This window comes from Pipistrellus hanaki, assembly GCF_964339955.1.
Source record: "Pipistrellus hanaki genome assembly, chromosome: 17".
Lineage (NCBI taxonomy): Eukaryota > Metazoa > Chordata > Mammalia > Chiroptera > Vespertilionidae > Pipistrellus > Pipistrellus hanaki.
The window spans coordinates 44,354,955-44,381,710 of record NC_140519.1 but is presented as its reverse complement, the minus strand read 5'-3'; the positions used below and the strand labels follow the sequence as shown (position 1 = coordinate 44,381,710).

At 43.7% G+C, this 26,756-nt stretch overlaps 1 long non-coding RNA gene across 1 annotated transcript in view; it reads right to left on the bottom strand.

Annotated features, from left to right (window-relative positions):
* Positions 1-10,133: 10,133 nt before the first annotated feature.
* The window catches only part of LOC311612051, a 33,855-nt gene continuing 17,232 nt past the window's right edge, over positions 10,134-26,756 (bottom strand). Inside the window, exons 5-7 of the long non-coding RNA XR_014793205.1 lie at positions 23,292-23,337; positions 22,631-22,733; positions 10,134-16,620 (exon numbers count right to left, since the gene is read on the bottom strand). This is a non-coding gene — a long non-coding RNA (uncharacterized lncRNA). The remainder of the gene's footprint in view (positions 16,621-22,630; positions 22,734-23,291; positions 23,338-26,756) is intronic.

The following is a 26,756-nucleotide window of genomic DNA, read 5'->3' as shown; positions in this document are numbered from 1 at the left end:
TTTGTCTTCCGATTCCTAATTTGCAGGTGCTGCTTGCATCCTGGACTTATTATCCTTTTTTGTGTTCTCTTAGTTGCAAATGCTTTCTCCTCATCAGCTATTGGCTTCCTTTCTTTATGGAATTTGACATTTAGAGGGGTTTTTTTTTTATTATTATTAATATGGATCTTTAATGTAACCAAGGGTGCTAACTTTGGTTTTCAGCTTCCTATTTTTATTTTACAAGATATTCTTAGCCATTCGCTAACAGTAAATGCTATAGCATATCAGTATGCATACACTGTTTGGTTTTTTACAGTAAATAAACATTGCTTTGTGAATAAAAAAAAAAAAATCTTAATTTCTGTCCCATCTCCCGAGCCGTAGTTTCTTAGGGCACCTGGTGGAGAGCACCGCCTCCCTCTCAGTCCCCGCCTCCGGAAGGCTGAGCCCACCATGACCTGCCGGAGGGAATCTGATTGGCCCACACTGAGTCCAAGTCTCCACCCTATTCGGGCGCAGGGGTTGTTCTCAGGAAATGGGGGTGGTTGTGAGATGGGCGGAGACCCTCGTGGCATTGACCATGTTCCTTAGATCCCAATTCTTGGGCTGATTGCTGTGTATGTGCCAGGGTTTAGGACTAGGGGGGATCAAAAATAAATTGGTTACAGACCTTACGTTTCAAAGAGCTCATGAACTAGAAAGGGTAGACATATGTGAAGAAAAAATAAGTGCCCTGCTAGGCAAAAAGGTGCAATGGACACATGTGTATTGCACTGTGATGGCTTTAAGGGAGGAGCGGATGCATCCCCCAGTGGGACAAGGATGTGGTTGGGACAAGTGGACACTATGTCAGGGTCCCTTCATCCTCAGGGCATTTTGTCCTCCCTCAGCTCATTGCTAGAAAGATGTGGGATTCCTCTTATGTTTGCATTTGTGTGCGTGTGCGTGTGTGTGTGTGTGTGTGTGTGTGTGTGTACACGCACATGCTCATGTGTGTAAGCGCTCGGTTGCCCTGCCCTGGAGCCGGACCAGAAGCCAAGGAGGTTGCAGAACTGGGTGGAGGAGAGGGATTTGCGGGATTTCGGAAGGAAGGAGCTCAGACACATCCATCCCATTCTCCTCCCCTGTCCTCCAGCGACAGCCAGGCACACGCTTCGGGCCGGCCTCCCGAAGGAGGCAGCGTTCTCCCTGAGCCCGGAAAGGGGAGCTTAGGCCCTGAACAGAGACTCAGCTTCACTCAGCCCCACCTCCCCCCGCCTCCCTCCCGCACACAAACGCTGCTTGTTTGAAAGCCTATCTCAGAGGGATGGACATTCCAAGGAGGGGCCCTGACACCGCCGCCGTAGATCCTGTGTTCTGCTTCAGCTGCTCCGTGATGTTTGTCTGTCCGCGCAGACCGAGTTATGAAGATCACAATCTAGAGGGAAAGCCGATACTCTTCTGCGGTAATTATTGTTCTTGGAAACGGGAGAGTGCGGTCTGAGGGACTGCGAGGGAAGGAAGGGATGTGGGCGGCCCTCCAACAGGCCACCCGTTAACCCCTGAGGGCGAGGGGCCCGGACAGGTGACAGGGCCGGGCCACACGCACACGGCTCATCCGCTCTGTGGAGATGGAGCTGAAGAAACTTTTTTAAGAATGTTCCATCATCACCTCATTATGCAATTAAGTCAAGGTCTCCTTTGGATGAAATCCATCCATCCCTTCTTTTAAAAAAATATATATTTTATTGATTTTTTTACAGAGAGGAAGGGAGAGAGATAGAGAATTAGAAATATAGATGAGAGAGAAACATCCATCAGCTACCTCCTGAACTCCCCCTACCGGGGATGTGCTCGCAACCAAAGTACATGCCCTTGACTGGAATCGAACCTGGGACCCTTTAGTCCACAGGCCAAAGCTCTATCCACTGAGCCAAACGGGTCAAGGCCCACTCCTTCTTTTCAAACCAAACATCAAGGTCAGGGTTATTATTTTTTGTAGGTGAGAGTTTGCAAATATAAAATTCCATTTCCAGAGTTTCTGATACACACACACACACACACACACACACACACATATATAGAGATATAGGTATAGGTATAGATATATAGATATAGATATAGACATATATACATATAGATATACATATAGATATACATATAGATATACAGAGATATACATATAGATATACAGAGATATACATATATCAATAGATATATAGATATAGACTCACCACCCCCAAATACAATTTTCTCTAAAGCCACATTTCCCTAAACTCTCCTGTCCTTCCATCTACTGCCCTCACAGAGAGCCTCAAAGTCATCATCCGGGAGAGTTTGGGACAAAGCAGGGACTAACAGCACAGCTTGCCGCTTCCCTTGACCAGCCCACCACTGCTCAGAGCAGCTGTCTGTCATCTGCCACCCGCAAAAGCAAGTGTCTTTTTTTTAGCCCAGTCAGTGGCCGAGGATAAAAGGCAGCCTAATCTGGGGGGACAGACAGCTTTAGAAAGCTCACTGGGGCCTTGATCTCCAGGATTCCCTGTTGGTGAGGAAGCTGGCATTGAGTTCTCCCTCCCTCACCCCCGGGGGTGGGGGTCGCCCTCTGATTCAGAGCTGGACAGGGCGAGGGGGCGTGCTGTACACCCCACCACAGAGCAGCTCAATGTGCCTTAGCAGGAGCCGATCCAAGGACTAGAGCCGCCTCCTCGTGGCTTCTACAAATGTCACACTGATCCCAGTTTCATGGGAATTTCTCCGGGCAGAAGCAGAGCAGGAAGTCTGAGTGACGAGAACTTAACTCAGCTGTCAGAAGAATAGTCTGAGCACCAAGCAAAACCTACAAGGTCTAGGGCCAAGGTCGGCAAACTCATTCGTCCACAGAGCCAAATATCAATAGTACGACGACTGAAATGTCTTTGGAGAGCCAAATTTTTTAAACTTCTCCTAACGCTACTTCTTCAAAATAGACTGGCCCAGACCGTGGTATTTTGTGGAAGAGCCACACTCAAGGGGCCAAAGAGTTGCACGTGGCTCTCGAGCCACAGTTTGCCCATCACGGGTCTAGGTCTCCTGGGCTCCCCTTCCAGGCCCCCAATGACACCACACACACACACACACACACACACACACACACACACACCCGTCCTCAGCGGCTCACAGAATCCCTGAGTCAGGAAGGTAGGGTCTTCTGAGGTCCGGTGCCCTGATCTGACATTTTGGGGGAGTCCACGAGATGTGTCCAGTGGAGACACAAGACTACACAATTTCATGCAAACCACTCTGCAGACCTCCACGTTCTGCTCCGCTATCCTAAGAAATCACCCACGCAGGCTGGACTTCCCACTGCCAGAGCACTGCCATCTGTTAAAACCAAGGCAGCCCATCCCATATTTAACAAACCTACTCGAGGGCAAGTTCTGTTTTGGGGGGGTTCTTTCACAGCATCCTGAGAGTGGTCTCCCCAAACTCCACATAAATTCTTCTCATTGTGGCCCAGGCCGGCGTGGCTCAGTGCCTGAGCGTTGACCTATGAACCAGGAGGTCACGGTTCCATACCTGGTCAGGGCACATGCCTGGGTGGTGGGCTTGATCTCCAGTGTCCAGCTTGCAGGAGGCAGCCGATCAATGATTCTCTCTCATCATTGATATTTCTTTCTCTCTCTCTCTCTCTCTCTCTCTCTCTCTCTCTCTCTCTCTCTCTCTCTCTCTCTCGCGCGCGCGCGCGCGCGCGCGCGCTCTCGCTCTCCTTCTCTGAAATCAATAAGAAAATTCAAAAAAGCTAAAATTCTCTTCTTGGGATAATAGAGCCATTCTTCAATCCTAAGATGCCTATGTGTTAACATTTTATCTCTGAATTTGGAATCTCCCTTCACCATTGGAGGCCTCGTGTTTGCCCTGCCGTGGAGGTGACTTGTGTGAGTGCAGATGTGAGTGTGGCTGTCCCTGGCAATGTGGTGCCAAAGGCCACCTCTCAACATGTCAGTCACCCAGCCATTTGGGTGCCTTAGGAATAAGAAACATAACTCCCAACATCCTAAAAAACCTGAACAGTGAGAACTTTCTGGAAACCCAAAACACACCAGCATAAAAATGTTCAGAAGGCATCTCAGGGGGAAAAAAGTCCTGCAGATAATAGTGGGGCGTGATTGAACAAGGTTGTATTACAATGTTCTTATAAAGAGAATAAAATGGATGGCACAATACAACTCACGTGCCTAATGCAATGCATGCAATAATTATTTAGGAGATAAATATTTGTTGTTGATTTATGATGTGCTAGGAACTTGGCTAAACCCTTCCCATATTTCATTCCACTTAACCCACTGAGAAACCTAATGAGGTAGTTAGCACAGCTACACCACCCCTTACCCAAAACTATTGAGGCAAGATGCATTTTGAAATTCTTAACTATTTTTCTACTTTTAGAAAGGTAATATGGCTGTGTACTGTGTTTAACCTGATACCATCAGCAGGGCTGGGATCATGTGGTTTAGTCACACATGTGACTATTTTGTAGCGAATCATACGTACATTCAGCCAGAGCTGGGTAAAGAGACCATAGCCAGCCTCGCACCAGCTCAGGTTGGGCTTAGCTGACAAACCAGTTTGCCTCTGGCTTATGAAAATACATCCCCTTTTCAGGTAGATTTGATTTTAGCAATGCAAATGAGGCGCTCTGGATGGGTGCTACCATTTCCACTTTGCAAACAAAGAAAGGAAGGGTTTCCTAAGTCCCTCCCTTGGGGTACCAGCTCAGAAGCTTGGGGGTGGGTGTGAGACTCAGGTCATCCTCACTTCCATCACACCAGCACCAGCACCAGGACCATAACCATGGTGCTCAGCGGCCTCATGGCACATCCGCTTGTCCACTGGTTGAGGGCCCAACCCCAGGCCTTGGTCTTCTCTTCTGCACACTAACCACCTGTGTAGAACCACCGTCTCAGAGAGTCTCACCATGGTGGCTACTGTCCTTTGAATGCACAGAGTTCCCTTTAATCCCTCTCCAACCACAGCCTCATACCACACAGAGGGCGACATGTCTGCTCAGAGGAATGGAAAGATGTGGTGAGGAATTCCACCCCCAAGCCGCCTGCTCAGTGGATTTTTTTTTTTTAAGAATCAAAAAGAATTCAATAAGAAGTGGCTCATAATTTCAGAAGGAGACAAAAGACAGAGCCACCCTGGGTTCCAAGCTCAGCTGTGAGCAACTCCCATCCTAGTCCTTTCCCCGAGAAAGTCACAAAGAGCGTAGGAACTTGATTAACAAGAAAGCACAGGTTCCATAACCAGCTCATCGGATTTGAATCCCATCCTGCCCCTTGCTGGCTGTACGACCTTGAGAACATTCCTTAACCTCTCCACACCTTCGTTTTTCCTTCTAACAAATGAAGATCCTGAGGGTACATACCTTTGAGAGTTGGTATAAGGATGAAATGACCGGACACATCTAAGTTCTAGAACGAGCATCCAGCCATAGTAGGAACTCAGTGAACGCAAATGTCTCATCATTCCCATCATCAACATCACCATTCCTGTGATGGATCCATTGTTACCCAGGAACTGTGGTCTCCCAGAAAGGAAAAGTGGCAGAAGCCAACCGAGGAGCCAGACCTCTCCCTGCCTCTGAAGCTCGGGATCTTAAACATTAGTCTGGGAAGAAGGGGGAGGGAGGGAACCAGCCAAGGACCTGCTATGCATATGTGCATACCCTGTGGATCCAGACAGTGGGGTGGGGAGGGCCTGGGGCGGGGGGTGTTTAATTTATAAATTAGGGCTGGATGAGGTCAATGGAGGGGAGAAAAGGGGGACATATGTAATTCTTTGAACAATAAAGATTTAAAAATAAAAATAAGCAAATAAGCAAACATTAGTCTGCCCCACTCCCCATGCCCAGGAGCTGTGATGCCTGGACACCAAGCTCACCCTGAAATCCTAGGGCCCCTCAAAAACCACTCCGACAAGCAACTCTCCGACTTCTCCTGTCTCAGAATTACGACGCGGGTACATCCAGAACAAACACCACGGACACCCCCTCAGATACATCGAAGAATACGCACAGCCACCCCCGCAGGGTCTTCGTGGCGGGTTACAGCAGCCCCCACGGGCCCCCACACTCTCATCATTAGGCTCCACGGTGGGTGGGAATTAATGGGGTGCTTCCCCAGCCGAGGTGTCCCAACAGTCCTTGTCTTCTCACCTCAGTGGAAGTTGCAACCCATGCGCACATACATGAGAAAGTGCTGCTGTATAGGCTACAGACAGACTCCTGATTCTGCACTTAATATTCACGGACTGCATCGAGTCTGGATTTATTTGTTCAGAGGGAATGATTTTTACTTCTTTTCTCCCCCGGAATTCTTAGATCTTTAAAAGAAGGGGCATGGCTTGCTCACTTTTATACACAGGATGTTCCTAAAAAAAATGTATACATGCTTTCACAGTGGATAACTCCCTTAATTATGAAAATGAACTGTTAGTTAATAAGCACTGACTTTATAACCACTCACACCCCCCCCCCCCCGCCACACACACACACACACACACACACAAATGCTTGGTAAGGAGCAAATGAATGAGCAAATAACTGACTTACGTGGTCTGCAAATAACTGACTGACGTGGTCTGCCAAATCCATGCGGGATACAAGGGTCATTCCCACCTCTTATCCAGTTGTCCCCCCTTATCCATGGGGGATTCTTTCCATGATTCTTTCCAAAAATCGGGACTTTTTTAAAACGCCGAGGGACAAATTGTTAAAAATCGGGACGTCTGGTCACCTTACCAAGGGGTGTGCCTGAACCCACAGACGGTACACAACCCCATATACAGTTTTTCCCGATGCATGCATATTATGGGCATGTTTAATTCATAAATTAGGCACAGTAAGAGACTAACAACAATAACTAAAAATAAACTAGGACGATTATAACAAGAGACCATTACAAAAGTTGTGTGAACGCGGTCTTCTCTCTCAGAATACCCCATTGTGCTGTACTCACTGTTCACTTCGGGGAAGCCCTGTCTGGCGTCTCTTCGATGCGTCGAATTGCCAGCACCACCAGGCTTGCGCTGCGGGGCCATTCGTAAGGAAACTAGGGTCCCTTGGCCACCGGACAGTCCGTGTCATAAGGGGGCTGGGCACTGACTGAGGGCAGGAGCGTGGGCCACGTGGAGACGCAGGTGCAGGTTCAAGGGCAATGTACCTTCCACGGGGTGCACGGGGAAACAGCCAGAGGCTGTTCAGCAAGGTGTGCTCAATTGAACACTAATGAGCTCTTTATCTCTGACAGTCCCTTTTACTGTTTCCACTCTGTTGAGGGCGGGCAACTGAAACCCCCAGAAGGGAAGCCACAGACAAGTGGACTCCTGCATTGATATTGACCCCTGCTCCCCAAAGTGACCTTGTGAGCCCGCAGGGAGCTGAGTCCAGCCTCTGAAACCCACCACACCACACCCCCATCCCCAGCACCACCCAGCCCTCATCTGGCCATGTCAATGCTCCCTGGGGGGAGGGGGGGACGCAGAGGCCAATCTACCTGAAGAAAACAAGGTGGTTTTGGCGTTAACTGTCTGACCCAGGTGGGAATGGGAAGTTGGAATGAAAGGAATAAGGTTTACAAACACACAGTGTTGTGCAGGGAGCTTAGGCAAGCCCTGGGGGAGAATGTTTTGCTAGCTGAATTTTTAAGGGATTCCCTTAGAGCAGAGGTTCCCAAACTTGTTTGTCCCATAGACCCCTTGCCATGTTTTTCAGTTTTGGGTAGACCCCCTACTTACCTGATATTGATTTTTTTGTAAATTTCTAACTGTAGTGAAGTTTAGTGTTAAAATTTAATAAAAAATAATGTACCTACTTTTCTCCGGCATTCTCAAACAAAATAACACTGATTCACTATAATTTGTATGATAAACTACCAGTTTATATTTTTTAAATATTTTCTCAGCACTTTCCTATTCAAGATTCAGGAAACGAATGAACGTATTTTTCTCACATTCATATTTATAGCGTGACGAATTGAACAAGTCGGTTCAAGTTCGCGAAGCTTTGAGACAAAAATTGGCAAGAATGTTTACTGCGCGTATGCTTGTAACAAGATGATACTGGTATATCATTATGTGCAGGTTTTTATCCTACAACTTACACAATTTTATAAACATATATAATAAATTTTTTACTTCATAGGTACTTTTATAAATAATTTATATGTTTTTATATTATAAGATAATATGATGTAAGTAAATAGGTACTATCAGTGTATGTTGAGATCCACTATCGTGGACCCCCATTTTCATTTCATGAACCCCCAAATTTTTTTTTCGCTGACGCAGACCCCTTGCAGGTTGTCATAGACCCCTGGGGGTCGATATAGACCACTTTGGGAATCACTGCCTTAGAGTAACCTTTGATTGATTGATTGATTGATAGATGTGAATGTTTATTTTGATAGAAAGTGGGGCTTAAGCTGAATTCTTTTTTTCGTTGAATTTATTGAGGTGACATGGGTTAATAAAAGTGTGTGGGTTTCAGGGGTAGCATCCTACAATACATCATCTGTATATTGTATGTTCATCACCTTTCATCCCCCTTTACCTTCTCACTGAGCAATGTTTTCAATGTGTGTTCACACATCATCACCTCTAAGAAATGCCTCTTAGCTACATCATGCCTCACTCCAGTTGGCCCCTCTGAACTCCTCGGTGGTTGAGTTTGAGCAATGGCATCCGACCCAAGTTCAAATCCCTCCACTCCATGTACTACTTCCTGTGTGTGCTTCGGCAACGCATACGCCTCTGTGAGCCCTCTATTTCCACTGGCAAATGTGAACAGCGGTAACCCCACCTCATAGAGCTGTTTTGGAAATGAAAAGAGAATGTGCATAAAGGGGGCTCGGCTTATTGACACGGTTGTCTTCAAAATATTTAACATTATTTATGGCACTGGTGACATGCCGTATTTAATAATAGTTGCTCCTTGTGCTGTAATTTAACTGTGTAATGCATGTTTGTTTTGTCTTTTCGACGGCACTGGCTACATATTAAATTTTGGTTGTAGTCTCAGAGTGATGAATATGTTTACAGCAAGATATGATGATTCTTGACAAAACTGTGATGTAGATGAAAGCAAACAAGTAGTTTTATGGCAGGAATGTTTCTTTTTAAAATATATTTTATTGATTTTTTTACAGAGAGAGGAAGGGAGAGAGATAGTTAGAAACATTGAGAGAGAGAGAAACATGAATCAGCTGCTTCCTGCACACCCACTACTGGGGATTTGCCCGCAACCAAGGTACGTGCCCTTGACCAGAATCGAACCTGGGACCCTTCAGTCCGCAGGCCAACGCTCTATCCACTGAGCCAAACCGGTTTCGGCCAAGAATGTTTCTTAAGCCTTCTCAAACAATTACCTGCCCAAGATCCTCTGGGAAGAATCTTCTCCGAGGGCCAGGTACAAAGTGAATCCTGTAAGTGGGGTGTATTCTGTGGAATTGAGGTTGCAGATGAAAGGAGGTTGCTAACCAGGTGTGTTTATGACAGGGAGGTTCTCCTGGAATACCTGGCTGCCTAGTGGCATCACAGGGTCCTTAAATGAGAAAGAGGGAGGCAGAAGCAGAGAAATGGCCCAGCCTGTATGGCTCAGTGGTTGAGTGCAATCTAGGAACCAGAAAATCACAGTTCGCCTGGGTTGCAGGCTTGACAGTATGGAATGTGCAGGAGGCATCTGATCTATGATTCTCTCTCATCATTGATGATTCAATCTCTCTCTTCCTCTCTGGAATCAATGATAGAGCGCAGCCTGCAGACTGAAGGGTTCCAGGTTCAATTCCAATCAAGGGCACATACCCAGGGTTGTGGGCTCAATCCTCAGTGGAGGACATGCAGGAGGCAGCTAATCAATTATTCTCTCTCATCATTGATAATTCAATCTCTCCCTCTCCCTTCCTCTCGAAATCAATAAAAATATTTTTTAAAAAGAAAAAGGGAGCCAAAATCGGTTTGGCTCAGTGGATAGAGCATCAGCCTGCAGACTGAAGGGTCCCGGGTTTGATTCCAGGCAAGGGCATGTGCCTTGGTTGCGGGCACATCCCCAGTAGTGGGTGTGCAAGAGGCAGCTGATTGATGATTCTCTCTCATCGATGTTTCTAACTCTCTATCACTCTCTCTTCCTCTCTGTAAAAAATCAATAAAATATATTAAAAAGAAAAAAAGAAAACAGAATCTCCCCTCAAGACTTCTGAAGCAACCCAGCCCTATTGACACGTTGGCTGGAGCCGAATGAGACCATCTTGGACTTCCTTCGGGTCTCCACACTGAAGATGGTGAACTTGTGTTAGAAGCCGCGGAGTGGGTGGTCATTTGTTCCAGCGGCCGTAGGAAATAGATACATGGGCCCACGAGGTTATACAACATGGGAGCTCCTGGGGACAATGTTGATTTATAGTTTATTCAGATGACCCAGAGTCGTGCAGCCAGAAGGAGAATGTGACCTGACACGGCAAGGAGAAAGACGAGAAGAGCCTGAACAGTTGCCCTGGGCACTAAGATGAATGCTAGGATGAAGCCAGCAGCAGGGTGAGGAGCCAGGAAGAGCAGAGGCAGGGTGAGATCCGATGTGAGGAGAGAGGGTTCTGAGGTCCAGGAGGGGTGGGAGGGGGACATGCCTGGCTGCACAGCGACAAGGCAAGGAGATGCCTGATGTTTACAGTTCTGGCAGCTCTCTCACAGGAGACAGTTCACCATGCTTGGAGCCAGGGTTCCATGTTTAATGTGCATGTGTCCCTCCTATGACAACCTCTATGCCCCCGAATAGCAAATCAGTTGAATAGTATATATTGGCCCACAGTCTATCCGGAGAAGCCAAGGAGAGTAGTCAATCTGATCATCTCACCATGAGACTCGGACTCTAGAAGAGAAGGCACAGCTTTCTGTCCAGATTATCCTCATGCCCCACTTCATGGGAAGAAGTACAGGCCAATCGTAGTCTATGATAATACATGTGTTCATCAAGTTTTCACAGAGAAACAGTAAGCTTTCCTTCCTTCCTCCGACTCTTCCTCCTTCCTTCCTTCTCTCTGTCTTAAGGTCTGTAATAATATTCTCAAAGCTCTGGATGTGCCAGAGAATGCAAATTCCATGCAAAGTACGGGACCTGGAAAGATGGGAAGCATGAAGGATAATGAGTGTATTTTAGAGTTCTCCATGGTGCCACGAACCATGGTAGAGTCTCTCTCTCTTCCTCTCTGTGTTTTTGCCTTCTTTTCGGCCTCTCCTTAGTCTCACCTGGCTGGCGAGCACGTCTCCGTGTTTAGTGTCCTTGGAGTAAATGACAGCCCGGGTTCCTGGGAACCAGGCCCAATTCTCCCCCCAGATGATTGGAGAAGGCAAGTAGCTCTCTGAGCCAGTGTCTTCAATGATGCCAACATTCCACCTTGTGATAGGTATTAGGGAGTTTATTTTTAAACTGCATGGCCTGGATAAATAAATAAAATAACACCTTCAGGAGCAGCTGGAATATGCAGATAGTGTTTCTCAGGCTGGAGTATTATTTTACTTTATGGCAGTCCCCTAAGGACACCCAGAGCATATTATAGAAACCTGCGGGTTGCATTCCTTTAACGGCCAGGAAAACACAGGGCTGGCAGAAGGCCAGCTCTGGGCCCAAATCTCTTTCCAGCTGACTGTTTGTCCTTGGGTAGGTCTCCTCCTCTCTCTGAAATAAGGACTGTTGTCTCTATGGCATTCAAACTTCATTCCAGCTCTGAAAGTTCATGACCAAATCGCTCTTGCAAAAGGTCACTGTCCTTTTTCCAAGGTTGCCTTCATGGTCAGGAAATTTTAGGACCAAATACCAGTGGATCATGATGACAAAACGCTCTTGGCTACCAGCTGGAGTGGTCATTGACCACAGAGGAGCAGAAAGGGGCAAACAGGTTGCATCATGGACAGGGGTCTCTGTGGCACTGATCGGCTCCCAAGGCTACTGCTTAGAAGTCTCTTTTGCAAGATTCCAAGCCTCAATCTGGATTTGAACTTGGGACTCCTGGGACAATCGAGGGGCAGCACACACACTGATTAGCTAAGGACATTTGCTGCTCAACACAAATAATTTTACTGTAAACATTTAAGCACAAAGCTGTGGCTAAGTGGCTAAAATCCTTTTTGTGGAGAGGGAAAATAAGAGTTAAAAATGTTATAAGCCAACAAAGCCTCGATTCAACACATTGAAGAACATATTCTCTTCTCTGAGGGATGCCCTAACCCCCATGCTCCTCACTTCTCACTGAGGCCTTTGTGGGAAGTTAGTCAAGTCTGCTTAGATTTGCATGTGATTTCCATATTGGTCCCCAACCCCAATCTCACGTCAGTGAGTAATGGCAGGATTGTTTCTGTTCTGGTTCTCGGTCATTTAGCAAGAATGCCTAGTGCCTTGGCCTCTGTCAGGCAAAGCCATCACCAAGGAAAGCAAGGCCCTTCGCCATCACTGCCTCTCCAACCTGGGAGCGAGGAGCCCTCCTGACTCTGATGCCCTTCCGATGCCTTTCAAGAAGCCACCAAAGACACCAGGGCAGTGCTGCTGTGTGCACTCTGAGCAAAGTAGCTATGAAAGAAATGTCTGGGGCAGGTGAGGACATCTGAGTCTGGTCTGGGCACACGTGGCACTAGAAATTCACAACTATTTTAGGTGAGCCGCATGGGGGTCATGTTGCCTCCCCTTCTTGCATATCCTTAGTTATAGAAACAGGAACTCATGATCAATGAGCAGGTATCAGCTCTTTTGACTATTCAGCAAGAATGGGCAGTGTGTTATACCAAATACATGGTGGTTTCATAAAAATGACTCATGCCCTTTGATTCCCTAAAACTTGATTGAAGCCAATTGTGCACCTCAGCTCCTCGCCTGGCCCAATCCCTGCAGCTGCCAGTGGGACTTGTCAGCAGACCCAGGGCTCCGCAGTAATGCTCTCTGAAAAAGCATTGTTGCTTTCATAAGTCACTTTTCTCTCCTCGGGCTAAGTGCACTACAGTGCACACGAATACCAGCTTAGACCAGAAGGGACCAAGCAGCCACCTTCCTCTAGAAAATGTGGCCCCCATCTACTCAGAGAGTCATGAAGTCAAGTTAAAGGATCATCCTACCAAGGGTAAGACCTCGCTCTACATGCAAGGATGTGATGTTCCCAAGGCAACATGATCGATCAGGCAGTATGACACAGTGGACCAGAGTCTAACAGAGTTGGCATGCTAGCTCCAACAGTTGTGTGTAGGAGCCCATAAGCTAATGCCTTTAACTATCCGAGCCACAATCCCCTCAATTACAAGAAAAATAAATTAAAACCATCTGCTTCAAGTGGCTGAGATAATCAACATGGTACCTGCAAATAATTGTAAGCAGCCACCTAGTCCTGTACCCTGAGCAAAAGCCTCTCAGGTCAGCCATCTAGGGGTTAAGAAAGCCAGCCTGAGTGCAATCAGGGGTGGAAATATTTTATTTCTCAACAAAGGTTCTGTCATTTCAGCCCAGCTATGCCTCCCCCGCAGCTCCTCGCCCAGCCCAATCCCCGCAGCTGCCAGTGGGACTAGTAAGCAGAGCCAGGGCTCCACAGTAATGCTCTTTGAAAAAGCATTGTGCTTTCATAAGTCACTTTTCTCTCCTCGGGCTAAGTTCACATGAATTAGATTGCAAGGCACTTTATGCAAAACACCTGACCTTCACTGGCTCTGATTTGCATTGTCATCGTTTCTTTATTCTTCTAAAGTGCCTTCGTTTTGCATAATGTTATTCAGGCTCTGCAGTTAGCACTATCCCATTTCTCTAATTATAACCATTTTAGGCAAAGCTGTAGATAACCTTCAGGAACCCGTGCCTGTGTGATATTTCATTCACAAGGAAGAAGCAATGGAACCGGACTTAAAGGAAATAAAACTAAAAAAGCTGCTCATTTAGGGTGGAAATTTAAAACTCTAACACTACAATAGATTTTCCCTCCCTTTTTGGCAATTAAGAGAGGATTGTCTGTGTCCCCCATGAAGATTTCTGCACACAGGCAAGGCTTATTGATGCAGGGACACTCATCTAAGCAGGACACTGGACATCAACCAGGGCCACTGCTGTCTCATTTGAAGTCTCTCTTTCAACTGTCCCCAGGGGACCCACCCCTCTGCAGGAATGACATCCCAGGCCAAGGTCTGGAACCATTTAAAGAGCCAGTGTCTATAAGAGACATGACATATGACATCTCTATCTGCCATTTATTAGTCTAAATGAGATTCTGATCCTTCCTCCCAATTTAAAGTTGGTTGGAAAAGACCCAGAAAAAGATTCTGAGAGATGGGAGTGGAGACTGGAGTGCAGAGATGACCCCAAACCGAATGCCAGCCCTTTCACTCTTTTGCAAAGACCCCTGGTTAGCACGTGGGTGTGCTAAACAGTAGAAAGGAACAATCATTTCTCATACTACTTATTAAATGCCTACTACTGCCCAGACATCAAGCTACAGGCCCTCATTACCTCTCTGGGATCCTGCCATCAGGATAAGGATATGGGCTCAGCTCCCATCTCAGTGTCCTGGCCTCCTAAATGCCTTCATACTTGGCCCGCAGCTCTTCTTTCTTGCCCTGCATATTCTCTGCAGACTTGCTCAGTCTCCTTGAACATGGGCCTCCCTGTCACTGACTGGCTGCTAACCCTTTTATTCTGTCTTGAATGAGCTTACTAAGTCACTCTATTTATTGCAACTTAATAACCAGTCAAGGTCCATTTTATTTTTTGCATTTTTTTTTTTTCAGTTACAGTTTTCTTTTACACCCCCACACTGAGGATCAATCCCAGGGCATGTGCCTTCACTGGGATTGGAATCGTGACCTCCTGCTTCATAGGTCGACGCTCAACCACTAAGCCACACTGGCCAGGCTACTTTCAATTATTTTGTGTTGGTTTTCAGGTGTATGGCATAGTGGTGAGACAGTCATACTGTGCTTTACAAAGGGTTCTCCTTGGTGTTTCCAATCTCCACCTGCACCATGGTTATTACAGTATTATTGACTATATTCCCTATGCTGTCCTTTACATCCCCGTGACTATGCTGTAACTACCAATTAGTACTTCTTAATCCCTTCACCAAAGTTCCTTTTAGACACTCCGTCTTTGTGAGTCACTCTTAGTGGCTGTCTTTCCTGCAACCCGGTAACACCCTGTTTTCTCACCTACACAACTCCTCCTCCAGCTGTGAGAATGGAGAACCGTCCTTTGACCCTCCAGTCCAGTTTAGGTTAGGTATTCTTTCTGGGCTAGCTCATCGTTTTAGAGAAGAACCTCCACCTGTGTCTGGCTCTGTCCTTCCTATGAAGACTCCACTGGGAGAGAAAGACAACTGGCTTCTCTCTCAGTTCCTCGCTCATTTTGCCTCATGGAAGGAAGAGTGAGGAATGGGATTCCGGGTTTGGGAGGAGGAGCTGAGGAAACATGTCATGAAGGCCTCGTTTGTTCTCTCCCTCCCCGTTCTTCTACCCCTGAAAGCTTCACTGCCTGAGGATGCTTGCATTCTGGCCTGTTCTCTGCCAGGTGGTAAGAGCTTCTTTCTATGGGAGAAGCTTAGCTGTACCATTACACCAATGTGGGTGCGTTAAGTTCAGCTCTGGCCTGAAGTGTTCTTAGTGAGGCCTCTGGGTGACAGATCTGGTACCACATTCTTCATTCAGTTTTTTAAAAAATATATTGTTATTGATTTCAGAGATAGAAACATCAATGATGAGAGGGAACCATTGACCAACTGCCTCCTGCACACCCCACACTGGGTATCTAGCCCACCACCCGGCATGTGTCCTGACTGGGAATTGACACATGACCTCCTGGTTCATAGGTTGAACATGCAACCACTGAGCCAAGCTGACCAGGCCCTTCAATGCAGTTTTTATCACAAATATCACCCACCTGTTGCTGTGTGTTTCTCCCCTGTGACGTTCAACGGACTCAGACCTAGAAATAGCAAAAGGCCATGCTTCACACCTCCTTCAGGATGGTTTTCAGTATAGTCAGAACCAGTTTCTTTCTGTCTCTTCTCCTGCGCCTGTAAATTCCCAGAAGACAAGGGCCATATTCTTTTCCATGTTTGTATTTTGAGTTTATCTCATTATCTGGTTCAATATCTTCGGTGAATGGATAGATGAGTGGAACCTTTAATACCACATGCATGGCTCATCGTATGTCTCAAGACAGAACTGTGTGCGTTAACAATGAAGGATGCATTCTTGTATAATGAATGATGCGTACTGGAGTGCTCTGTGTAACTAGCTCTGACTCACTTGCACAACCTGCCCCTCACAATGGTGCTGCAAGCCTGGGGTTCAGGAGCACTTTCCTTACTGCTTGGATTTTCCAATGCTGAGGACATTGCTAAGGGGTTAGCATTTCCAGTGTTCTGGCCTGGGTGGTGCTGAGCTGTTCAACCCTATCACCCGGGGCTGAATCATCCACGAAGCACAGCATCAGAGCGAGGTGAAAGCTTCCTGCTCGCCCATGATCTTCTCTGTATGATTTTCCACTCTTCCCTTTAGAAACCAGTTCTGGCCCTTGACGTACTTTAAAACCATAACAGCATCTTCCTCAGCCGTCCTTATCGCAAATGAGCTGACCCAGCATCCAGGAAGCCCAGGATGGCTCTAGAGAAAGAAAACCAATTATTTTTTTCTGAATAGTTTTTTCCTTTGAATTCTTATGCTCCTTCCCAGAAATGTAGCTGTGTTATTTTTATCCTGAATTAGGTGGGTCTCGTTCCAGGAGACTTCCTTTCTGAAAGCAGTGGGAAATACGTCAGAATGCATCCTCAATTTCGACACATTAAAAATCATTTTTATTTATTTACTTATTTTAACCCTCACCCAATGATATGTTTGTTTGTTTGTTTGTTTTTAAATATATTTTATTGACTTTTTACAGAGAGGAAGGGAGAGGGATAGAGAGCTACAAACATGGATGAGAGGGAAATATCGACCAGCTGCCTCTTGCACACCCCCTACTGGGGATGTGTCCGCAACCAATGTACATGCCCTTGACCAGAATGGAACCTGGGACCTTTCAGTCCACAGACTGATGCTCTATCCACTGAGCCAAACCGGTTTCAGCTGTTTTTTTTTTTGTTTGTTTGTTTGTTTTTTAGACAGAGAGGAAGGAATAGAGAAAGAAAGAGTGACATCTATCAGTTGCCTCCTGTGGCCATACCACCTGGGGATTGAACCCACAATCTGGATATGTGCTCTGACCAGGAATTGAACCTGTAACCTTTTTGGTGGGTAGAACGACATTCCCACCAACTGAGCCCTCCGGCCAGGAGAAAAACATTTTATTTATTAATTAGCCATCTCTAGTTTGGGTTGGTATTTTCACAAAAGAAGCAGATACTAATTTGAAGATAATGCTTTACTAGGGTGCTGTTCTCAGAACCCTAGCGTCCACACGAGGGCACTCTTGTGACTAATCCCTTACCAGGGTGCCGTTCTCAAAATGTCCACACGATGACACTATTGCTATTTCTGAGCAATAATGTGAGAGGAGCAAGAGAGATTCTAATGGCCAAAGAAGTTCTTGGCACAAAATGATTTGTGAGCCATTATTGAGAAATGACCCGAGTTATATTTTTCATTGCACCTCTAAATTTTATACATGCTTCTATATTCACACACTCTGGCCATTCAAATAATTTGTAATATAAGGAGGGATGTGGTGCATAAACATTCACCAAAAAGTTTTTACAGGGAGAAGAGAGCAACCTACAACAAAAGGCCATCGTCATGATGTTCCTACAGGAGACATAAATTCAAACCTGCTTTTACAGCCTCATGCTTAAGGAGTTAAAAAATCTGGCTTGAAATAATAACAACATCTACTTTATATGGTTGCTCTATCAATTAAATAAGAATATTTATTAACCCAGAAATTGACCCAAGCCATTATGTTCAATTAATATATATTTGACAAAGGAGGCAGGAGCATACAATGGAGTCAAGACAGTGTCTTCAATAAATGGTGTTGGGAAAATTGGACAGGTATATGCAAAAAAAAAAAAAAATGAAAGTAGACCACCAATTTACACTATACACAAAATTAAACTCCAAATGGATAAAAGACTTAAAACATAAGATTGGAAATCATAAAAATCTTAAGAGAATCCAAGGGAAAAAATATCAGACATATCTCATAGCAATATTTTTATGGATACATCTCCTAGGACAATGGAAACTAAGGAGAAAATAAACAAATGGGACTACATCAAAATACAAAGCTTCTACATAGCAAAAGAAACCATCAACAAAACAACAAGAGAGCCCACTACATGGGAGAATATATTTGCCAATGTTACATCCCATAAGGGTTTAATTTCCAAAATTTAAAGGGAATTCATACAACTTAACAAAAAGAAGATAAACAATCCAATCAAAGAATGGGCAAAGGACCTAAATAGACACTTTTTGAAGGTAGACATACAAAAGGAAAAGAGACATATGAAAAAATGCTCAAAGTCACTAATTATTCAAGAGATGCAAATCAAAATGACAATGTGGTACCATCTCACACTGTCAGAATGGCTATCATCAACAAACATCACGTGCTGGCAAGGATTTGGAGAAAAAGGAACCCTCTTGCACTGCTCATCAATCAGAAGGAATATATGCACCACTATGTTCACAGCAGCATAATTTACCATAGCTAAGATTTGAAAACAGCTTAAGTGCCCATTAGCAGATGAGTGGATTAGAAAACTGTGGTACATTTACACAATGGAATACTATGCTACTTTAAAAAAGAAAGAACTCTTACCATTTGCAACAGCATGGACCTGGAGAGCATTGTGCTAAGGAAAATAATCAGTCGGGAAAATAACACATATGATCTCATTCATTTATGGAATATAATGAACAACATAAACTGATGAACAAAAAATAGATTCAGTCATAGCCTGGTTTGGCTCAATGGATGGAGTGTCCACCTGCGGACTGAAGGGTCCCAGGTTCGATTCCGGTCAAAGGCATGTACCTTGGTTGCAGGCACATCCCCAGTAGGGGGTGTGCAGGAGGCAGCTGATCAATGTTTCTCTCTCATTGATGTTTCTAACTCTCTATCCCTCTCCCTTCCTCTCTGTAAAAAATCAAATGTGTGTGTATATATATATATATATATATATATATATATATACACACACACACACACACACACACACACACACACACACACACACACAAAGATATGGAAGCATCAAAGGGACCATCAAATATTACGGGGAAGGCAAGGCAAGGGAGGGTGGGGCAGGGAATAAGGAGGGTAGGGAAATGGGAGTAAGAGATCAACCAAAGAACTTGTATGCATGCATATTAGCATAACCAGTGGACACAGACAAAGGGTGGGGTGAAGACCTGTGTTGGGGGACAGGAGTGGTGGGGAGAGGTCAATGGGGAAAAAACGAGAAATATGCAGTACTTTCAATAATAAAGAACTCTTTTAAAAAAGAAATTATTTATAGGCTAAGCACAGTGGTTGGTGGTCCATGAAGCCTATTGGTTGTAGTCATTGATGTTGTCCTTGACAATGATGTTATTTCCATCAGTGATTAAATCAGGTAGGGTGTACACAAGTCAGGAGAGTTTGGAAAACGATACGCCAGGAATGCACTGATGGGCCACTGAATGGATTCTCCTTCTTCATGCCTTTATCCTGAAACTTGAAGCCCCTTCCCCACCTCTGGCTTTGGACGAAGAGTGTATTTTGCTCTGCCCATTAGGATGTTAGCAAACATGCCACAGGTAGAGGCTTAGAAATCCCTTAAGTATCTCTACTTATCTTGCATGGTTGAGTTTTCTTGAACATGAAATCCTAGCAGCTCCATGGAAGCAAGCCTAGAGTAGCCTGCTGGAGGCTGAGAGATTGCGCAGAGATGAGTTGTCACAGCCAAAGCCTTCTTGGACCAGTCCACACTCTAACATGCGATATCGAAGCTCAGCCAAGGTCAGCAGAGCTGTCACCTAACTCAGCTGACCACAAAAGCATAAGCGAGCCCAGTCACGATTAACCAAGCTCAGTCCAGATCAACTAGAGTTTAAAACTAAATTTAATCCTAGTTATAATGACCCCAGGTTTTATAACCAAAAAATTATAGGCCTTGGACATTGACTACCTACGATGACCTCTCCAGTTAGAAATTTAGGATCAGAACACCCTATAGGTTTACTAAGATCAAATACCTGGAGATGATGATTCTCATTGTAACAGTAATAATTGGAAATGGTGGCTCTATTACTATGGTTCGGACAGAAATGAGATATTTAGAGAGAGATGCACAGACTCAGACAGCTTTAAGGGATTGATGGAAACCACCTGGTGTCCTGACCCCAGAGTGCCATAAAAAGTTCCAGCAAAGCAGTCTTAAAAATAGTTCGCAGAGTCGAACACTATTCTCGTACACTTATGTAAATAATCAGGCCAACTTCAATGCAAACACATTAGTTTTACTGTGATTTTTCTCTCTATAATTACCCCCATCTTTGATAAAATGTGGGGTAATTATAGAGAGAAAATCATGTTTGCACCTTCGAATATATTAAATTCTAATCATGTTTATTCTCTTTGAGGTTTTGTTGTATACCTGTGAACTAGATTAGATCCTCAATTCTAGTTTCTTCAAATATCTGACTTTAATTCTGCCCGTGAACATGTCCAATTTTCTCCCACTCTTCGATGTGGAATCATTAAGAACAAAGGATGTCCTTGAATCTCCTTGGAAGGGACTCTACCAGGTCCTACTCAGTACCCAGATGGCAGCCAAACCAGTAACTTGAACCTTGGATATACATCTCACAGTGAAAAAAGGCTCCATCTGCCATCTGGTTCTGTTCAAATTAAATGGATCAGGAAGAAAGTAACCAGCACCAAGACAGACGGCTTCTTCCTGGGACACCACTTCAAGACTTCATACTTTAACATGAATTCTCTTTTTAAAAAAATTTTCTGTTACTCTTGGATTGGCCTGGAAATGTAATACCACCACTTATATCTCCTAGGCCAAAGGGGGCAAACTCTCAAACTTAGAAATGTAATACCACCACTTACATCATTGCCAAAGGGGGCAAACTCTCAAATTCAGAACAACTTATTTCAGGATAGGAGGAAATCTAACAGGCCCCTTTCTTGAGTGGGCAAATGCGGCAATCAGGTAGGGTGTACACAAGTCAGGAGAGTTTGGAAAATTAAGTGCCACCTTAGTGGAGGTGGTCTGTGCCGGATAGGATTTATCTTTGTCTGGTGCTTTCTGGGATTCAATGGTAATGGGCATGACCACCTGGGACTGGGTAATAAACCCAGCGAAGAAACAAGGGCCTGACAGACAGGACAGTTCTTAGGAATAGCCTGGGCAGGGGCCACTCAGGATATTCCACCAGTGGCTGGCACTAAGCTGCTGTCATTGCACACCCATAGGATGAAACAAGAAGGCCAACGTTGGGTGGGTATGTATTTGGATTTTGAAGGACACGTATCCCACCTTAGGGAACATTGCTAACTCCTACCTATAAGACTACCTACACAAATACATAGACATTTTAACATTTCCCAAACTGGAACCTGCTGACACACAAGATACCAAACTCATTTTGTTGTCAGTCTAGTCCATTTCAGTCAATGACATCAGCAGCTGCTCAGATGAAAAGCCTTGCAGTCATTCTTATTTTTTACATTTTCTCACAATGCTAATAAGCATATCTTATCAGTTCTTCCTTTTAAATATGAAATTTTTCATTATCCTTCTTTTCCAAGCTCCTATTGTCTTTCTCTAAGAGAAAAAGAGATCTGTAATTACCTCCTAACTTATCTACTTGCTTCCACTTTGCCAACTTTACTCTTTATTATATTGGAACAGCTACAAACATTTTTCAAACATGAAAATCAGGTATGTCATGCTCCCATTGAAAGTATAAACAGCTATCTATAAATAAAACATCAATAAATAGGTCCTCATTATGTTCAAAATAAAACATCAATGTTCTTACAAGACCTACAAGTGCACATATAAACTGACCTCCACTCACTTCTCTGACTGTATTTCCTATCACCCCCTTCCCTTTCTCCATCTCATTCCCCTGGTTGAGAATCTACAAATGGCCTTTATTTATTTATTTATTTTTTTCTGTAGTCAAGCTTTGCCCTACCTTAGAGCATTCATACTTGCTGCTCTTGTCTGGAATTTTTCTCACACTGATAAAATGTATGTTTGCTCCTTCATTCCAGACTCTGCCCAAATGGACCCTTCTCAGTGAAGCTGTTTGTATGACCATAGCTAATTTAGGTTCCCAGCCCTTACCCTCTTTCTGCTTAGCTATCTTTATTCTATCTGTAGCGTGTTTCCCTACTGGAAATTCTATTATTAACATATTTGCTCACTTGAGTCCACTAGATCAAGGATAATAACAGGCCCAGTTATATAGTACACATTCAAAAAACCTTTTTTGAATGAATGAATGGAGGATCACTACTATCTGTGTATAAGCAAGCAACTACTCAATAGAACTGAGAATTTCGAGATAGAATGTTGATTTTCACCATACTTATAGAACAACATCCATAAAAAGCTAATACTCGTGAATGATACACAACATTTGAAGATGAACTTATGATTTCAATCCTTACCTTTCTATTCTGTTGTACATAAGAGATATTACACTCAGTGAAACTTTAGTATTCTTCATTGGAGTCCACATGATTCTTGGAAATAAAAATAGCAGCATAGCACCTGAAACATAGTAACCACTCTATAAATAACTATTACGTCAATACTTGTTGGAACATTTGTTCTCATCTAACTTAGTCAGCTGATGATGCATGGATCCTTGATTTTTAAATAAAATTAGTTTCCCAGTATCATTCCAGAATATGCTATTGATTACCTGTAAACTTGATATTAGAACTTTGTATTTTCCCCTCAACTTTAAAAAAATATATATTTTTATTGATTTCAGAGAGAAAGGAAGGAGATAGAAACTTCGATGATGACAGGGAATCATTGATTGGCTGCCTCCTGCATGCCTCCCACTGGGGATCAAGTCTGCAACACTGGCATGTGCCCTTGACCAGAATCAAACTGGGGACCCTTAAGTCCACAGGCCAATGCTCTATCAAATGAGCCAAACCAACTAGGGCTCCCTCAACTTTTTGAAGGATTTTGTCATATGTGTAAATTACTAGGAAATTAATACTGCTTCCCAAAATGACAGATGATATTTAAAGTATTGTTGACTCTAAGTAAGCATTTGTAATATATGTTTTGAAGGAAAAAAATACTAATGCTTACCAACATTTACACGTGGTTTTAATTTGTGAACATTCTTTATGTAGCTCTAGAAAGAATTATAAAGTGTTTCATTTTATGATCTCAGTTTTTGATAAAATATATTTCATGAGGCTTTTGAATTTTGGACAATAAACTTTCATAAATACTCACTGTAATATAATAAACACTTAATGTCTTGTGTGGAAAATTTAACTAAAAGTTAAAGCAAACTCAGAGTATTCCCAATAGATATGAAAGAGTGGGTTCTGTCATACTCACTTTAAACCCACTACAGTCTATATCTCATAAAATAACATTAGTGAATTTACAGTCATTGTATGTGCTTGTGTTGATAGCATAAGCACTGCTAATTTTGTTAGCAATTCTAATAAAATCTGAAATTAAATATATCATAGTGTATGACACCTCACAAAAGGTCTACATTCACCAGAAAAAACTGTTACAAAGGCGAACTATATTTTATTTTTATTTTAAAAATATATTTTATTGATTTTTTTACAGAGAGGAAGGGAGAGGGATAGAGAGCTAGAAACATCAATGAGAGAGAAACATTGATCAGCTGCCTCCTGCACACCCCCCAACAGGAATGTGCCCGCAACCAAGGTACATGCCCTTAACCAGAATCGAACCTGGGACTCTCGAGTCCACAGGCTGACGCTCTATCCACTGAGCCAAACCGGTTTCAGCCGAACTATATTTTAATGATCAAGGGGAGTTAGTTTTAATGAATTTCACTGAAGAAAGCCCTTCACATCCTCTAGTATTATTATATCCTCCAGTAACCCAGCTCCAGAAGAATTATTCCCTGGGGATCTGCTGGAAAGGCTATAAATGGTTCATGATCTTACACAGATGCCTAATGCACAACAAGAGATTAATTTTAAAGTAAAAAGAGACCATTAATTGGTTACATTGGTAACAAGTGGTATGCTGTGTCATGTTTTTTCAAGTGCACACAAGAATTTAAAGATTCCTATATATAATATTTTGGAGAATCCTTACATTTTAAAGGCCCTGTTTTGATAATATAAAATCAAGACATCAGGGAGATGCATGACATCTTGCTTACCCAAGTACATTTAGATAAAATCTGGACCTAAATGGATGGCTCCTGAATGTCATTAACCAACAGATGCAAGTGAAAAGTATGCGTGTGGAAAACAAATACAAGGAAATTTGTAGTGGTTTGTGTGGTTAACTCGAACTCATGTATAACTTGGGACTTCTGATATCCAATTTTCAATTCAGAAATCTGGATTACATTTAGTTCTAACTCTGTGAAATAAACATAGTATTATTTAAAAAACTGACAATTTATAATTAAAGGTCATAAGATATTAAACTTTGCTATTCTATAATCTGTTATTCAAATTCTGTGTTCAGACATTCTTTGGTTGCTCGGCGTTCTCATCTGGAATATGAGAGAGATGAGGACAGTGAAAGATTCCTCCATGAGATACTGAATCAATGCCTATGTCATCTTGGAAACCAAAAGGTAAAAGATCAGCTTCTGAAGGTATTTCATCAATCATACTGAGCATATTAAATGTGCATTTAAACAAAACTGTTTTAATTACCGCTTAAATGCATTCAGAACCAAAGACAAAGATTGAATAATTTTATCTCCCTTAGCTTGATTTTATTATACTTAGCACATTGCTTAAAATGGGATATCTAAAAAAAATAAAATAAAAATTACCCACTTAGAAAGACTTTGTTCTCTCTTCATGACAGAAGAGGCCAGAAAGAAAGACAATGGGTTATCATAGTTTCTGTAGTAGAGAGCCTTAAAGAAATCTTAATCTCAGAAGTCATCTTACTCCATGTTGTGGAGCAAATGCGAGTGAACAACCACTGGAGTCCAGACCAAATTAAAATTTAGGGAGTCTTTATTAGCCAGCAGGCAACTGCTCTGCCTTTCTCCACACAGGGAGTCCAGAGAGCAGCTCTGACCCTTCATGCAGGACCACTTTTAAGCACATTAACCACATCCTATTTTTCAGAGAGGGCAACCCAAGACAAAACAGTTTTTCCCAAGTAATGTGAGGGTCTTACAATTGACGACCATGTTATTCACAGGGTTATCCTGTTCTTCTGTGAGAGAAGGCCCACGTGGGAAGAGACCGTATCTCAAGGCCTGGCCTGGTGTCAGCACTGGCAACTCTATCTGGGGCCTAGTCCACAGCCTTTCTGGAATGGGCAAGGCCAAGTCAGCTAGGAGGAAGCATGTTTCAAAAATTCCCACTCTCTTAACACTCCAAAACACTGGCCTGATCTGCTCCAGGTCGCCACCGATCACATTGTCAGGATAAACCATCTAGACAGCTGGGACACATTGGCTCCAGAACTCTGGGATGCAAAACACTCTGACGGGACAGAACACTCCAGGAGCTGTTTATCGCTGCATGGGAGTCAGCCAAGGTGTAGTGATAAACACAGGCCTTCCTGAGAATGTGCCTTCCCACACAAACACCTTCAAGTGTAAGAAGGGCAAAATGATCACTGACTCAAAAAAAAAAAAAAAATCAAGATAAAGATTGAGGTCAGTCCTTTCGATAAAGCACCGGGACAGCAGCGGTGTGAGCCAAGGGTGAGGGAAACAGAAGATGCACAGTAAAGGGTGGAGAGGATGGCTATCTGATGTGACACGAGTCCAGCTGCAGTGGCAGGAATTACACTTGATCTAGCTCACCTTCTCCTTGTAGGGTTCCCATGAAAAGAAACTTACTTGAGTCTCCACAGAAGTTTCCCCAAACAGGATGGACTTACTCCTCAAAGCATTTGATTTTAATAATGGACTGTGGGGACCTATGACGAATAGTCATTAGCACTGCTTTGGACAAAGGTGCACATCTCCAACTATGACGAATGCTCATTCTTAGCAGGTTTATAGCCGATGTCTAAGAAATCTGTCGTCTAAGAAATCTGTCAGAAGGCGAAGTGGAGCTTCCGGGGACAGCCATAGTTTATTTAAGTGACAATGGCCTGATCCCTTGCCTCCTTTCAAACAACTCAAAAGACCGTTTTATTTTCAGAGCCCTTTATACAATCCACCGAGGCAAGTTCATCGCACTTCAACTTCTAATTCTGCTTCCCTCACTCTTGTTCTGTGTTTGCCCTTGTTCCCCCACCTCCAGAGAGAAACCTAACAACTGTGGAAATTTATCTGTTTCCTAGATAACAGAGAGCCAGGACACCTGCAATCAGATGACCAGATACAATACGCATTTCAGATTGAGATCTTGAGGAATATCAAAATAAACAACCATTTCATGTTTAGACTGAGGATTTATGGGGGAATGGATCTGATTAGATTAAAGAAAAGAAAAACATTTCGAGGTTTGACCTGACATTTAAAAGCAATCTGAAAAATAAATAAATAAATGCAATCTAAAATTTTTAAATGAAAATAATTCCACGAATTTTCCTTTGCTTTTACAGGTACTATGGAAGATGTGAAAGACA